The 18,073-nt window shown below is 44.9% G+C and overlaps 1 long non-coding RNA gene across 1 annotated transcript; it reads left to right on the top strand.

The window, feature by feature from the left end:
* Positions 1-5,109: 5,109 nt before the first annotated feature.
* On the top strand, positions 5,110-5,982 carry LOC139578318 (uncharacterized). Its single transcript, XR_011675532.1, has 2 exons — positions 5,110-5,667; positions 5,846-5,982. It is a non-coding gene; the product is annotated as an uncharacterized lncRNA (long non-coding RNA).
* The last annotated feature ends 12,091 nt before the right edge of the window (positions 5,983-18,073 follow it).

Genomic DNA, 18,073 nt, shown 5'->3' with positions numbered 1-18,073 from the left:
GCTGTTATTGTGAAGGGGAAACGTCTAGGAGCAACAACGGCTCAGCTGCGAAGTGGAAGGCCACATATGTTCCAAACTCCGGAAGCAACGTCAGCACAAACACTGTTCATCGGGAGCTTCATTAAATGGGTTTCCATGGCCAAGCAGCCACACACAAGCCTAAGATCATGTACAATGCCAAGCGTCGGCTGGAGTGGTGTAAAGCTCGCCGCCATTGGACTGGAGCAATGGAAACGCATTCTCTGGAGTGATGACTCAAGCTTCACCAATCTGGGTTTGGTGGATGCCAGGAGAAAGCTACCAGCTTGAATACATAGTGCATTGGTGGAGGAGGAATACTGGTCTGGGGGCTGTTTTTCAAGGTTTGGGCTAGGCCCCTTAGTTCCAGTGAAGGGAAATCTTAACACTACAGCATTTTTTAAATTTTATTTCACCTTTTTATTTAACTAGGCAAGTCAGTTGAGAACAAATTCTTATTTACAATGACGGCCTACCCCGGACGACGCTGGGAAATTGTGTGTCGCCCTATGGGACTCCCAATAATGGCCGGTTGTGATAAAGCCTGAAATTGAAGCAGGGTCTGTAGTAACTCCTCTAGCTTTGAGATGCAGTGCCTTAGATCGCTGTACTACTTGAGAGCCCCAGCATATAATGACATTCTAGACAATTCCGTGCTTCTAACTTTGTGGCAACAGTTTGGGGAAGGCCCTTTCCTGTTTCAGCATGACAATGCCTCTGTGCACAAAGCCAGGTCCATACAGAAATGATTTGTTGAGATCGGTGTGGAAGAACTTCATTGGCCTGCACAGAACCCTGACCTCAACCCCATCGAACACCAGACCTGATCACCCAACATCAGTGCCCGACCTCACTAATGCTCTTCTAGCTGAATGGAAGGAAGTCCCTGCAGCAATGTTCCAACATCTAGTGGAAATAGTTCCTAGAAGGGTGGTGACTGCTCTAGAAGCAAAGGGGGACCAACTCCATATTAATGCCCATGATTTTGGAATTAAATGTTCGTTGAGCAGGTGTCCACATACTTTTGGTAATGTAGTGTAGTAAGAGCTCACTCATGCTGTGAAGTCTTGACTATATTATTAAAATGTTAATGCTTAATGAGACAATCTGATTTGTAAATCCACCTCAAGCATACATTCATCTAAGGATATTGTTTCAAATGGAGCAAAATGAAATGCATATAAATATATATTTGTCTATACATTGTAGATTTTAAATCCATGACAATATTAGTTTGAAGTTTAGAGTATCGTAGTTGAGCAGAATGAAGAGCTGATATTTAATCTTAATGTATTTTCAAAATGAACTCAAATTGGACTGTCAGATTTGCCATTGGAGAGGAAAGCTTAACTTAAACAAGAACACAGGCTCAGAAAGAGAAACGAAGACCGATGGGGTCAGTTGTAGGCTTAATTATCATTATGTATTTAGTGGCCATTAAGCTGTCAGTCTTTGGTGCATCCCATTTTGATGAGATTGCAACATTTGACTAAGGGGTATAGTGGCCTAAAATATTGATATTGTTCCTGTTTTTTTTTATATATATATATATATATAGAGTAAGGAAGTTTTTTTGTCCATTACCCAGATTCATTATTTCTTTTCAAATGGGAATGTGTGGATGGAATTTATGCCACTGACTGTCCTATTGAAGTGTTCTTACTGAATGGTCATGTGGCTTCACAAAGCAAAGTCTATGAAGACGGGCACTGTCTCGAACAGTAATTATGCAACTGGTTTTGAATGTAACATTCAAATGTGGATTGCCTTCATTTTCAAGTACATATCCAGGTTTTGTCCGTCAGTTCAATGTTATTATTTTCTCTTCATTTCAAACGTTCCATTCTATTCTCTGCATTCGTCCATGTGGTTGTCAATGTGCAGCTACATTGTCCTGACATGTTATTTTGGAGTTTGTGTTTGGATGGTCTGAAAAAACAAGTGTTAATTCCTGTTGTAAGTTATTATCATGGCTTCAGACATGGTATAGCACCGACCTCTAACCACAGAGGCAGAAATGTACATTGTTACTTGTTGGTCATAGTATTGAGAAGGATTTAAGTTTACTTTGTAGAAAGTGAGGAAAAGAAAAAGACCGTTTCAAATCAATAGTGTGGCCTTTTCATTCTCAAGACTAAAGATGTCATTACTGGAGAGTGATGCCTTATCAGTGCCTGAACTTGTATTTTCATTAACTATAAAGACAGTTCTTTTTTAAACCATAACATTTCATGTATCGCCAAGATTAGAGGTACATCGGATGAACCACCCCACCCCCCCTTTTCACTTTTCAGGAAGAAGTTGGAAATTTAAAAAAATAAAATATTCTATGTATCTAGTTAAATAAACATTTTAACTTTTATGTAGATCTCTTGTTATTTTTATTTTTTTATTCAACTGGATTTGACCATACTACTGTTAAGTTGTGGCTGTAGGTTCAAGTCCTTGTTTTGTTTGTCTGTTCGCCCCCCTATTGATAAACCACTTGACACTACTGGGTTCTAAGAGATGATGGGTTCTGCCCTTGTGATCTGCTTTTCAAAGCACCTCAAACTGTCAATATAAATATATATATATATATATATATATGGCTTCAGCTTTGAAGTGGGGGGCTGTGTTATTTTGAGCCATGACAACTGGAGCTTTTTGTCACTAGAACTACCATTTCTGTGTAAAAGAGTAAGTCTCCTCCATTTACTTTGAGATCTCTTTTTTCTGATATCATTCTCCTTATTGACTTTGACAGTGACTTATTGTAAGGGGTATTGATGTACCTCTTCAGAGTTGATTTTGAAGATTTGTTTCTCTACTATTACAAGGTGAAATATGTGTAGGCCTACTAAATATTGCGGATTCGTTCTGAGATTTTTTTTTTACTGATCTGATGTCATTGCGGATTCTGTGAACGTCCCACAATGACAAAATGTACAACCTGTATTCTGAGTTGTTGGATAGGGGGAAAGATGGAGGGTCTTTTCTGTGTCTCGACCTGAATATTGACACAGGCCCTGTTTGAATACTTAGACATGCGTCCATCCGTCCTCGCTTAATGACATGACTGGATAGTGTGAGTTGTATTGTCAACCTGTTTAAAATCTGACATGAATATAACTTTATTTGATTTCATTTGTTATATGAAAGAACCTTGCTTTCACCTACCAAATTATTTCAGCCCATAGATCAATTCGAGGAGGGCACTACTGTTTTTTAATTCAAGTATTCAAGCGGGGCCACTCACTGCTACAAAGCCTGGCATCTTACACTTGCAGCGAGGACACAATCAAGACTGAGCAGTGTTTTCAGAGTGCCTCCAGTCCCGGTCTTTATTATAATTTCTTTTATATATAAAGTAGTTATTGAGAACTGTCCTGTATATAACAGTAATGTAGCAATAAATGTGCCATTTTTAATAACAGAATTATACCTTTTTCAATGTCTGGCTTTTGAATCTTGTAAACATGAAAGGAAAATAAAGGAAAACATTGTAATAAAGGGTTTATCATAGCTTGGCAAATTAATGTCTCCTCTCAATGATCTCCCATTGGTGAGAAAGTATAGCCCACAAGCCCTAACTAAAGTTTTCCAAATGGTTGAACTTGGTTGTCAATGTGATGTCCCTTAAGCCCAGACAAAGATAATGTTATTTACTAACCAGCCTCTTCCTCTCCGGCTCAGATTAAAAAAATAAATAAAATCACATTAGAGATTTAGCCAAATTAGGCAGTCATAAAACAAGAATCTTATGGAATTGATTGATAGGGAAATATTGACCATCTAGTAGCCCACTGTAAAATGAGCACTAAAACAACTATCATACATTCATACATTCGCTAGCTATAAATCAAGGCCTACTCACATTTACAGTATGACTATCTGTACACAAGATTATGTATCTAATATATATGAAAAAAATAAAATAATTTGATAGCTATATGTTGATTTAAAGGAAATTATGGAAAGCTAGATTGTGGCATAAATAGTAGCCAATGCCGTAGTATTGGTATAGTCTTTGTAGCGTATCTATTTGACATCAATGGGTCAACTCAGGTTAGCTATCAAATCTCATTGTTATTAAAATTATAAACTAAACTGTACAAACAATTGTCACTACCTAGTATTTTAAGAAACATTATTTTACGATGTTTATACTATTAGTAAATACTGTATTCCTTATGATGTATTTTGGAAACTTTTTAAAACATGCATTTAAACAGACATTCCTGAGGTCCTACAAAGCAGCAGCAATCTGCGACGGAGGTGAGAATGGTGCAAGTGATAAACAAGTTAATTGGGGCAAAATACATTGCCATCGCGTGGTAAATTGAAGTCTGTATCATAACTTTGTGAAGATTTATTTGACTTTAATAAATAGATTCTGACAACCGTCCAATGCGTCTCCATGAGCCATCACTCAATTGGCTAGGTGTAACGTTACTGGTCTAACGTTAGCTAGCTAACGTTACTGGTCTTTGCAAATCTGTTATCCAAAATAGTTAATCTCGCTAACAATGTCAGGCCTCTGGTTTAATTATGGCCTCAGTATTTACAAATTCCACCTTTTTGGAGTTTGTTTACTTTTACGAGTAGGGTCACTGTTAGCTAGCTACTGTAACTACCTAGCTAACGTTAGTTCCATAACAGAACAATGAGGCAGATGTTTCACCGAATGTATACATCTGAAGCATCCGGTTGGCGTTTATTTTCCACTCGCCGCCAATATAGTGATGCGAGGAATCCCAGGGGCGGCAGTGAGAGAAGATCGACCTAGATGGATTTTGAACGATATTCTGCAAATGTTCTCATCGATTAAACATTTAATCTCTATACAGTTTTCTGTTACAAACATAGTGGAGTACGTTTTGCAGACTTTACTCTTTGCCAAAGTAAGAAAAAAAAGAAGCTTTGTTTTGGAGTGCAATGGCAAATTTTTGTTATTCATTTCACAGAGTAGGCGTTCCCTAACGGAAATATGCAAATACATGCTAGAACGTGCCAATAGGATCTCGCTAGCTCGTGCTTGGCTCTCCCACTTTGCTTGTTCTGCCCACTGATTAATTTGCTCCAATTGGAAACAACAGGTTCCATCTTGTTAACATATTTTGGTCTTCTTGGAACAATTACCAACCAAGTGATTTATGGCCCTCATTAGCAACCTATTTTGAGTAACGTCCTCCTTCATATCTAAGAAATAATTTCTCCCCCATCAAAGTCTTTGGTTCTAGTCAGGAATGCCAGTAGTTTACAAAATTAGCCTTATATTCTTATCTGTCTAAATACCTTTGGCTTTGATTCTCAATAACAGTGTGACTGTGACCGCGTGAGACTGACCACTGTTTTTGATTTGGCAGGCATTTCAATACAAATTACACCACTTAGTGATCTCTAGGTTTAGGGGTCAAGGGGTTAAATACTGGGAGGAAAAGATGATGTTGGGACTTGACAGCAGTAGTGAAAACTCCTGTAGTAGGATACTTTACTTCAAATATCTCCTCATGTTATCATTTGTCCTGGGTTCCCACGATGGTTGGTTGGGGATCAGTTGGCGGAGTTGCCCTTGTCCACTTCACAGATTGGAGGCTGATCCTGGATTGTGTCCCCTACATCAACGGCAAGTTCAAGGACAACTAGAGTCACCTCTGGCTCAGAATTGTAAGTGAACATAAAGCAACTGAACAATCCTTTCCGGCCTGTAGTTGTAGGCTATTGAGTGACCAACAGATGGCACTGTCGTTAAATAACTTTTCAGTTGTCCCCTAAGGATATAAGCTAGCAAATGAATTAATAAATGACTGGACCGCTAATGACTGGACTGTGTGTATGTCTGCAGGACTACAACTTGGGGAAGGGCATGGGTGGAATGCTTGCTCTTTCTGCATTGCGAAGGAGTTTTCCCAAAGGGATGTCATGTTAGATTGAATGCTGTTTTGTTCCAATGTTATTTAATGTGAATAAATATTTAATTTACTTACTGTCTGTCAAATTATTCTACACATTGCCAATCATTCCAAATATGCATAAACTATTTGAAATCCAATTTTATTGGTCACATACACATGGTTAGCAGATGTTAATGCGAGTGTAGTGAAATGCTTGTGCTTCTAGTTCCGATCTAACAAGTAATCTAACAATTCCCCAATGACCAATACATTTGATGTGGGGAAAAAAGCTTTAAATACAGCATGTTTTTCTTTTGTCTAATATTAGTTAACATAAATACAGCACCAAATAAGGGTTTTTTGAATAGCATTTCATGCAAATAATTGGTTTAAGTCATTAGCTAGGTTACCATCCAATTGGTGACAGATTTCCATGTGAATATGCTAAAATCGTCATATAAACTATATGCACATTTTCCCACCAGAGATGTTGTGCGTGATGAGGTACTGCACATAAACAAATACTTTGTGGTTAAATTCCAATTGACCGGATAAAAAAATAAATAGTTTAATGGGTTTCTATTGCATTTTCAACTCTACTGATGGTTTTCTCACCAAGAAATGTGGGTTATATAGTGAGTGTTATAAAAATATATATATTTAACCAGGTAAGCTAGTTGAGAACAAGTTCTCATTTACAACTGAGACCTGGCCAAGATAAAGCAAAGCAGTGCGACACAAACAACAACACAGAGTTACTCATGGAATAAACAAGCGTACAGTCAATAGCACAATAGAAAAAAAGAATACGGTATGTGCATATACAGTGGGGAGAACAAGTATTTGATACACTGCCGATTTTGCAGGTTTTCCTACTTACAAAGCATGTAGAGGTCTGTACTTTTTATCATAGGTACACTTCAACTGTGAGAGACGGAATCTAAAACAAAAATCCAGAAAATCACATTGTATGATTTTTAAGTAATTAATTTGCATTTTATTGCATGACATAAGTATTTGATCACCTACCAACCAGTAAGAATTCCGGCTCTCACAGACCTGTTAGTTTTTCTTTAAGAAGCCCTCCTGTTCTCCACTCATTACCTGTATTAACTGCACCTGTTTGAACTCGTTACCTGTATAAAAGACACCTGTCCACACGCTCAATCAAACAGACTCCAACCTCTCCACAATGGCCAAGACCAGAGAGCTGTGTAAGGACATCAGGGATAAAATTGTAGACCTGCACAAGGCTGGGATGGGCTACGGGACAATAGGCAAGCAGTTTGGTGAGAAGGCAACAACTGTTGGCGCAATTATTAGAAAATGGAAGAAGTTCAAGATGACGGTCAATCACCCTCGGTCTGGGGCTCCATGCAAGATATCACCTCGTGGGGCATCAATGATCATGAGGAAGGTGAGGGATCAGCCCAGAACTACACGGCAGGACCTGGTCAATGACCTGAAGAGAGCTGGGACCACAGTCTCAAAGAAAACCATTAGTAACACACTACGCCGTCATGCATTAAAATCCTGCAGCGCACGCAAGGTCCCCCTGCTCAAGCCAGCGCATGTCCAGGCCCGTCTGAAGTTTGCCAATGACCATCTGGATGATCCAGAGGAGGAATGGGAGAAGGTCATGTGGTCTGATGAGACAAAAATATAACTTTTTGGTCTAAACTCCACTCGCTGTGTTTGGAGGAAGAAGAAGGATGAGTACAACACCAAGAACCCATCCCAAACGTGAAGCATGGAGGTGGAAACATCATTCTTTGGGGCTGCTTTTCTGCAAAGGGGACAGGACGACTGCACCGTATTGAGGGGAGGATGGATGGGGCCATGTATCGCGAGATCTTGGCCAACAACCTCCTTCCCTCAGTAAGAGCATTGAAGATGGGTCGTGGCTGGGTCTTCCAGCATGACAACGACCCGAAACACACAGCCAGGGCAACTAAGGAGTGGCTCCGTAAGAAGCATCTCAAGGTCCTGGAGTGGTCTAGCCAGTCTCCAGACCTGAATCCAATAGAAAATCTTTGGAGGGAGCTGAAATTCCGTATTGCCCAGCGACAGCCCCGAAACCTGAAGGATCTGGAGAAGGTCTGTATGGAGGAGTGGGCCAAAATCCCTGCTGCAGTGTGTGCAAACCTGGTCAAGAACTACAGGAAACGTATGATCTCTGTAATTGCAAACAAAGGTTTCTGTACCAAATATTAAGTTCTGCTTTTCTGATGTATCAAATACTTATGTCATGCAATAAAATGCAAAGGAATTACTTAAAAATCATACAATGTGATTTTCTGGATTTTTGTTTTAGATTCCGTCTCTCACAGTTGAAGTGTACCTATGATAAAAATTACAGACCTCTACATGCTTTGTAAGTAGGAAAACCTGCAAAATCGGCAGTGTATCAAATACTTGTTCTCCCCACTGTATATGCGGTGTGTGCATACGGTGTCTATATACGGTGTGTGCAAATGGGATGAGGTAAGGCAATAAATAGGCCATAGTAGCGAAGTAATTACAGTTTAGCAAATTAACACTGGCGTGATAGATGAGCAGATGATGATGTGCAAGTAGAAATACTGGTGTGCAACCGAGCAGAAAAGTAAATAAAAACAATATGGGGATGAGGTAGGTAGATTGGGTGGGCTATTTACAGATGGGCTATGTACAGCTGCAGCAATTGGTTAGCTGCTCAGATAACTGATGTTTAAAGTTTGTGAGGGAAATATAAGTCTCCAGCTTCAGCAATTTTTGCAATTCGTTCCAGAGTGTTTATTGGCACTTGTGCTCTGGCCAACAGCTCGCAGATACAGTTCGGGTTTAGCCTACATGATGAGATTATAGACAAAAGAGTGAGATTTTGTATTTGTCAAACGGCAGTCAAGCATCGTTCATGTCACCAGAATAGGACCTTCAACATTTATTGGAAAGGAGCATCAAGCTCATACTGTGCGTTTTCACCACCCTGTGAAGTTATTTTATCTGTAGCCTAATAAACTGCATGGTTTCCTGAATCGTAGTGGGAGGACCATACACCATGTCATCGTGTGACTCTTAAGTTTACTTATATTATGGTTATATCAATATTTGTGCATAAAGGCGTTTCTACCGCAATGTTTTGCATAATTATACTGAACAAAAATATAAACGCAACATATAAAGTGTTGGTCCAATGTTTCATGAGCTGAAATAAAAGATCCCAGAAATATTCCATATGCACAAAATGTTTATTTCTCTAAAATGTTCTGGGATCTTGTGTTTAGTGAGCATTTATCCTTTGCCAAGATAATCCATCCACTTGACAGGTGGCATATCAAGAAGCAGATTAAACAGCATGATCATTACACAGGTGCACCTCGTGCTGGGGGCAATAAAAGGCCACTGTAACATGTGCAGCTTTGTCACAAAACACTGCCACAGATTTCTCAAGTTTTGACGGAGAGTGCAATTGGCATGCTGACTGCAGGAATGTCCACCAGAGCTGTTGCCAGAGCATTTAATGTTAATTTCTCTATCATAAGACTCCTCCGACATCGTTTTAGATAATTTGGCAGTACGTCCAACCGGCCTCACAACCGCAGACCACATGTAACCACGCCAGCCCTGGACCTCCACATTCGGCTTCTTCACCTGCGGAACCGTCTGAGACCAGTAACCCGGACGGCTGATGAAACTGTTTGCGGAAGAATTTCTGTACAAACTGTCAGAAACCGTCTTAAGGAAGCTCATCTGTGTCCTCACCAGGGTCTTGACCTGACTGCAGTTTGACGTTGTAACCGACTTCAGTGGGCAAATGCTTACCTTTGATGGCCACTGGCACGCTGGAGAAGTTTGCTCTTCGTGGATTAATCGCGGTTTCAACTGTACTGGGTACATGGCAGACATCGTGTATGGTGCTGTGTGGGCGAGTGGTTTGCTGATGTCAATGTGAACAGAGTGCCCCCATTGTGGCAGTGGGGTTATGGTATGGGCAGGCATAAGCTACCGACAACAAACACAATTGAATTTTATTGATGACAATTTGAATGCACAGAGATACTGTGATGAGATCTTGAGGCACATTGTCGTGACATTCATCCGCCCCACGTCTCAGGGATCTGTACACAATTCCTGGAAGCTGAAAATGTCGCAGTTCTTCCATGGCCTGCATACTCACCAGACATGTCACCCATTGAGCATGTTGGGGATGCAATGGTTCAACGTGTATGACAGCATGTACCAGTTCGCGCCAACATCCAGCAACTTCACACAGCCATTGAAGAGGAGTGGGACAACATTCCACAGGCCACAATCAATAGCCTGATCAACTTTATGCGAAGTAGTTGTGTTGCGCTGCATGAGGCAAATGCTGGTCACACCATATGCTGACTGGTTTTCTGATACACACCCCTACCTTTTTTTTAGGGTATCTGTAATCAACAGATGCATATCTCTATTCCCAGTCAGGTAAAATCCATAGATTAGAGCCTAATGAATTTATTTCAATTGACTGATTTCCTTATATGAACTGTAACTCAGTAAAATCTTAAAAATTGTAGCATTTTGTGTTTATATTTTAGTTCAGTGTAATTTTACAGATGCAAAAAGATCCCACCATGTCGAACGAACAAATTATGTCACCATTTATAAAATTGTACCAAAACTTTTCCATCACAGCTTTTAATTCAGTATGACTTTACTCGCATAAACTGTGAATGGAAACGTGGTTAGTGAGATCAAAATGATTATTTGTAAAATAGTCTTAAAATGTAATTAACACAATAGTTTATCCAACTGAAATACAAAGTGATATTAGCAACAACTGAAGGATCCGCCCCTTTTTTTCTATTTTCACCTAAAATGACGAGGATATGCATATTCTCGGTACCATTTGAAAGAAAACACTTTGAAGTTTGTGAAAATGTGAAAGGAATGTAGGAGAATATAACACTATAGATCTGGTAAAAGATAATACAAAGAAGAAAAAAAACGTTATTTTGTATTTTTTTGTACCATCATCTTTGAAATGCAAGAGAAAGGCCATAATGTATTATTCCAGCCCAGGTGCAATTTAGATTTTGGCTACCAGATGGCAGCAGTGTATGTGCAAAGTTTTAGACTGATCCAATGAACCATTGCATTTCTGTTCGAAATGTTGTATCAAGACTGCCCAAATGTGCCTAATTTGTTTATTAATAACTTTTCATGTTCAAAGTTGTGCACTCTCCTCAAACAATAGCATGGCATTATTTCACTGTAATAGCTACTGTAAATTGGACAGTGCAGTTAGATTAACAAGATTTTTAGCTTTCTGCCAATATCAGATGTCCTGGGAAATGTTCTTGTTACTTACAACCTCATGCTAATCGCATTAGCCTACGTTAGCTCAACTGTCCCGTGGATGGGATACCGATCCCGAAGAAGTTTAACATGTAGGCTGCTTTGAAATTTCAGAAAGGTAGATTCATTGTCTTGTTTCTTGTTGGCTACATTGACACAGTGGTGGGGGGGTACTTTGCTTCAAGCCCCCGTTGATATCCATTATCTGTCTCTGGGTTCGTCAGGAAGTGCGAGGATGTTGTGCCTACAGTGACGATTAGAACATACCCAAACCAAAAACCGTGGATAGATGGCAGCATTCGGTCAAAACTGAAAGCGCGAACAACTGCATTTAACCAGGTAAAGTGACTGGAAACCTGAGAGGCAAAAATAAAGTACAGGGACGAAGTGGAGTCGCAATTCAATGGCTCAGACACGAGACGCATGTGGCAGGGACTTCAGACAATCCCAGATCATAAAGGGAAACCAGCCACATCGCGGAAACTGAAGCACCACTCCCAGACATGGTCAACACCTTTTTCACATGCTTCAAGGAAAACAACACAGAGCCTCCAATGTGTGTCCCCGCTGCTCACGAGGACTGCGGGCTACTAATCTCTGTAGCCGATGACCTTCAAGTATGACCTTCTGTCACGACTTCAACCGAGGCAGGCTCTCCTTCCCGTTCGGGTGGCGCTCGGCGGTCGTCGTCACCGGCCTACTAGCTGCCACTGACTCTTTTTCCTCCCCCTCCTTATGTGTTTATTTGTATCACCTGTGTTCAGTTAATTGTTAATTAGTGTGGCTTTATTAGTCAGCCAGCCCGGACACTTCTTTGTGCGGGATTGTTTCATTGTGGCTTTTGGATTTCGGGAGTGGATGTTATTATTGTGGACTGGGTTTGTTTATCGTGTCGTTGGACCGTTGTGTGTGACACCCAGTACGTCCGTGTTGGACATTGTGTTTGCAAGTTGAGTATTAAAAGACTCAACATATTGAAGCTCTGCTGTTCCTGCGTCTGACTTCGCACCTCCCGACACTCAGATCGTTACAGAATCCCGCACCAATGGAGTCAGCAGGAGCAGCAGCCAACCCTCTCCCATCGATGGAGGAACGGGTTCTCCACCACACCACCGTCCTCCATCGGATCGGATCAGCCATGGACCAGATGATGGAGAGAATGGAGCGATGGGAGAGGAGTGGGCTCCTCTCTCCACCTTCGGCTCCCCTTCCTCAGGACTCTCCATCCCCCGGCTCCAGCGCGCTCCGTCTTACGCTCCCGAGGGATTATGATGGAGCGGCGGCAGGGTGCCAGGGGTTCTTACTCCAGCTGGAGCTATACCTGGCCACTGTTCGCCCCACTCCCTCGGGAGCGGAGAGGGTGAGTGTCCTCGTCTCCTGCCTAACGGGTCGTGCTCTGGAGTGGGCCAACGCAGTCTGGAATGGCCCGGACTCAGCGAAGGAGCACTACCCGGAGTTTTCGTGCCGTGTTTGACCACCCCCCAGAGGGCCGAGCGGCGGGTGAGAGACTATTTCATCTCAGGCAGGAGAGGAGGAGCGCACAGGATTTCGCGCTGGAGTTCCGGACCTTGGCCGCGGGATCAGGGTGGAACGACAGGGCCCTTATTGACCACTACCGGTGTAGTCTCCGGGAGGACGTCCGCAGGGAGCTAGCGTGTCGGGACATCGCTCTGTCTTTGGATGAGCTTATCGACATGTCCATCCGACTGGACAATCTGCTGGCTGCCCGCGGGCGTTCGGAGAGGGTCCTGTGCGTTCCACCACCCAGCGCCCCGGCTCCCATCCCGATGGAGTTGGGAGGGGCCGCGCCTAGGGGTATCGGAGGAGGAGGCCTCCCCTGCACCAGCTGTGGTCGGAGAGGACACACGGCCGATCGGTGCTGGGGGGGTCTGTCTGGGAGTCGAGATGTCAGGCGGAACGCTTCTCGATCACCCCAGGTGAGTCAGCACCAAACTCACTCAGAACCCCCTGTCGGTCACATGTTTGTCTCAATTTTTTTTCCTTGTTTTTTTCCCCTCTTCCCAGCATAGGGCACTAGTCGATTCAGGTGCAGCTGGGAACTTTATGGATCGCGGACTCGCCCGAGAGTTGGGCGTTCCGCTCGTGCCGATAGATTCTCCCTTTCCCGTGCACTCCCTAGATAGCCGACCATTAGGGTCAGGGGTGGTCAGGGAGGCCACAGTTCCCCTGGACATGGTGACGCAGGGGAATCATAGGGAACGTATCAGTCTCTTTATTATTGATTCGCCTGCGTTTCCAGTGGTGCTGGGTATTCCCTGGTTGGCCCGGCACAATCCCAGTATTTCGTGGAGACAGGGGGTTCTCCAGGGGTGGTCAGAGGAGTGTTCTGGAAGGTGTCTGGGAGGTCCATTGGTGCCACGTCGGTGGAGAGTCCAGACCAGGGTTCCACGGTGCGCATTCCCCCCGAGTATGCCGATTTGGCAATCGCTTTCTGTAAAAAGAAAGCGACGAAATTACCACCACATCGACCGGGTAGGGATTGTGCGATAGATCTCCAGGTTAACGCTGCGCTTCCCAAGAGTCACGTGTACCCTTTGTCCCAAGAGGAGACGTTGGCTATGGAGACATATGTCGCGGAGTCTCTGGGACAGGGGTACATTCGGCCCTCCATCTCACCCGTCTCCTCGAGTTTCTTTTTTGTGAAGAAGAAGGAGGGAGGTTTGCGTCCGTGTATTGATTATAGAGGTCTAAATGCCATCACAGTGGGGTTTAGTTACCCACTACCTCTCATCGCTTCGGCGGTGGAATCATTTCACGGAGCGCAGTTCTTTACAAAACTGGACCTCAGGAGCGCGTACAGTCTGGTGCGTATTCGGAAAGGAGACGAGTGGAAAACCGCATTTAGTACCACATCGGGCCACTATGAGTACTGCGTCATGCCGTATGGGTTAAAGAATGCTCCAGCTGTTTTCCAATCCTTTGTAGACGACATTCTCAGGGACCTGCACGTGCAGGGGGTAGTTGTGTATATCGATGACATTCTGATCTACTCAACTACTCAAGCCGCGCATGTATCTCTGGTGCGCAAAGTGCTTGGCAGACTGCTGGAGCATGACCTATACGTCAAGGCTGAGAAGTGTGTGTTCTCCAAACAAGCCGTCTCCTTCCTGGGTTATCGCATTTCCACCTCGGGGGTGGTGGTGGAGAGTGACTGCATAAAGGCCGTGCGTAATTGGCCGACTCCAACCACGGTGAAAGAGGTGCAGCGGTTTTTGGGTTTTGCCAACTACTACCGGAGATTTATCCGGGGTTTTGGTCAGGTAGCGGCTCCCATTACCTCACTGCTAAAGGGGGGCCCGGTGCGGTTGCGGTGGTCAGCGGCGGCGGACGGAGCTTTCAACAGGTTGAAGGCTCTGTTCACGGATGCTCCCGTGTTGGCGCACCCGGATCCCTCTTTAGCATTCATAGTGGAGGTGGACGCGTCCGAGGCTGGGGTGGGTGCCGTGCTATCACAGCGCTCGGGTACGCCACCAAAACTCCGCCCCTGCGCTTTCTTCTCTAGTAAGCTCAGTGCAGCGGAGCGTAACTATGATGTGGGGGATCGGGAGTTGTTAGCGGTGGTCAGGGCTCTGAAGGTGTGGAGACACTGGCTTGAGGGGGCTAAGCACCCTTTTCTCATCTGGACCGACCACCAGAATCTGGAGTATATTCGGGCAGCTCGGAGACTGAACCCGCGTCAGGCAAGGTGGGCCATGTTTTTCACCCGGTTTAGGTTCACGTTGTCCTACAGACCCGGTTCCCAAAACGTAAAGGCTGACGCACTGTCTCGCCTTTACGACACGGAGGATAGGACCACCGAGCCCACTCCCATCATCCCCGCCTCGAGGCTGATAGCGCCAGTGGTATGGGAGGTGGACTCGGACATCGAGCGGGCGTTACGGGCGGAACCCGCGCCTCCTCAGTGCCCGGCGGGCCGTAAGTACGTACCGCTTGGTGTTCGGGACCGACTGATTCGGTGGGCTCATGTCCTACCCTCCTCGGGTCACCCTGGGGTGACGAGGACAGTGGGGAGCCTTCGGGGAAGGTATTGGTGGCCTACCTTAGCTCGGGACGTTAGGGTTTATGTCTCCTCCTGTTCGGTATGCGCTCAGAGTAAGGCTCCTAGGCACCTTCCTAGAGGGAAGTTGCAACCCCTCCCCGTTCCACAACGGCCATGGTCTCATCTGTCCGTGGACTTCCTGACCGATCTTCCCCCTTCTCAGGGAAACACTACGGTTCTGGTAATTGTGGATCGGTTTTCTAAGTCCTGCCGTCTCCTCCCGTTGCCCGGTATCCCTACTGCCCTACAGACTGCGGAAGCCTTATTCACTCACGTCTTCCGGCACTACGGGGTGCCGGAGGACATCGTTTCTGATCGGGGCCCCCAGTTCACGTCCCGAGTATGGAGGGCGTTCATGGAGCGTCTGGGGGTCACGGTCAGCTTGACTTCCGGTTTTCACCCCGAGAGTAATGGGCAGGTGGAGAGAGTGAACCAGGAGGTGGGTAGGTTTCTGCGGTCCTATTGCCAGGACCGGCCAGGGGAGTGGGCGAGATACATTCCCTGGGCCGAGATGGCTCAGAACTCACTACGCCACTCCTCTACTAATGTGTCCCCCTTTCAGTGTGTGTTGGGGTACCAGCCGGTCCTGGCACCATGGCATCCGAGCCAGACTGAGGCTCCTGCGGTGGAGGAGTGGGTACAGCGCTCCAAGGAGACCTGGAGGGCCGTCCAGGAGTCCCTTCAACAAGCCACTAGGAGGCAGAAGAGGAGCGCTGACCGCCACCGCAGTGAGGCTCCCGTGTTTGTACCGGGGGAAAGGGTCTGGCTCTCGACCCGAAACCTACCCCTCCGCTTGCCCTGCCGGAAGCTGAGGCCGCAGTGTGTAGGGCCCTTCAAAGTCCTGAGGAGAATAAACGAGGTGTGTTATCGATTAAAACTCCCTTCCTATTATCGTATTAACCCCTCGTTTCATGTGTCTCTCCTCAGGCCGGTGGTAGCTGGTCCCCTGCAGGACGGTGAGGTGCCGGAGGTCCCTCCCCCCCTCTGGACATCGAGGGGTCCCCGGCGTACACGATACGGGCCATTCTGGACTCGAGACGCCGGGTGAGGGGCCTGCAGTACCTCGTGGACTGGGAGGGGTACGGTCCGGAGGAGAGGTGCTGGGTACCGGTGGAGGACATTTTGGATCCATCTATGTTAAGGGATTTCCATCGCCTCCATCCGGATCGCCCCGCGCCTCGTCCTCCGGGTCGACCTCGAGGCCGGTGTCGGCGCGCTGCGGGAGCCGCGCGTCAGAGGGGGGGTACTGTCACGACTTCAACCGAGGCAGGCTCTCCTTCCCGTTCGGGTGGCGCTCGGCGGTCGTCGTCACCGGCCTACTAGCTGCCACTGACTCTTTTTCCTCCCCCTCCTTATGTGTTTATTTGTATCACCTGTGTTCAGTTAATTGTTAATTAGTGTGGCTTTATTAGTCAGCCAGCCCGGACGCTTCTTTGTGCGGGATTGTTTCATTGTGGCTTTTGGATTTCGGGAGTGGATGTTATTATTGTGGACTGGGTTTGTTTATCGTGTCGTTGGACCGTTGTGTGTGACACCCAGTACGTCCGTGTTGGACATTGTGTTTGCAAGTTGAGTATTAAAAGACTCAACATATTGAAGCTCTGCTGTTCCTGCGTCTGACTTCGCACCTCCCGACACTCAGATCGTTACACCTTCAAATGTGTTAACCTGCACCGGATGGAATCCCAAGTCGTGTCCTCAGCACATGCACAGACCAGCTGGCTTGAGTGTTTACTGACATTTTAAACCTCTCACTATCCCAGTCAGTCCTCACTTGCTTCAAGATGGCCACCATTGTTCCTGTACCCAAGCAAGCCAAGGTAACTGAACTAAATGACTATCACTCACTTCTGTCATCATGAAGTGCTTTGAAAGTCAAGGACCATATCACCTCCCCATACCTGACCCAAATCAAATGTATTTGTCACATGTGGCAAATACAACAGGTGTAGACTTTACCATGAAATTCTTACTTACAAGCCTTCCTAACAATGCAGAGTTAAAAAAGTAACACAAATTAGCAAAAAATAAATAAATAGTAACACAATAAATAGGCCTTTATAGAAACAAGCCATTTTGCTACACGGGCCTGCCATCATTCACTTTGAACTGGATTATGTGTTTATAGGCAGTTACAACAGCGCAACTTTAGATCATTAGAACAAATTCGCCAAAAGCCACAAAATACACCTGAATGGATTTCTGCAAATATGTAAATACCACGGGAGTCCTCTTACATTTGGGAACTTTACAGTCCTATTGATCAAACAACCATGAAAAGGTAGGCTCTCTCTGTTATGCACATTAACAACAACAAGATCAACAACTAATGCTAGCCAGGGCAAGAGGAGATAAAATCTAACGAAGGTACATTAGATAAACCCTCTCAAACTGAAGGCCTATAGGTTCGCCACTGTGTAAACATGTCTATAATGTATATAAAGGCTGTTAAGATATTAATGTTTCAAGAAAGGAGTGTATATATTTGGCCTGGCGAAGTGGTTTCATGCATTGACTGAATGGAAGCTAATCATTTTGTTTTTTACTCTGCTGGTCTCCTCACTGTCTGAGACCGAGTCAAGACCGAGTACAAATGTAACGGACACCGAGACAGGACACTGAGACAGGACACCGAGACAAGACCGAGACACTCAATATATGGTCTCGAGACCTGAGTGTCAGTGTAGTATGTGTGTGTGGGTAAAGTCCGGTGGTGAGTGTGCATACTCAGTGCAAAAAAACAGGGTTAATGCAAAAAATAGCCTAGCACCAAAGAGAAATGCTAACAAACGCTAAA

Source organism: Salvelinus alpinus, chromosome 6, assembly GCF_045679555.1.
Source record: "Salvelinus alpinus chromosome 6, SLU_Salpinus.1, whole genome shotgun sequence".
NCBI lineage: Eukaryota > Metazoa > Chordata > Actinopteri > Salmoniformes > Salmonidae > Salvelinus > Salvelinus alpinus.
Note: the sequence above shows the minus strand (reverse complement) of the source record. Positions and strands in the feature narration are given on the sequence as shown.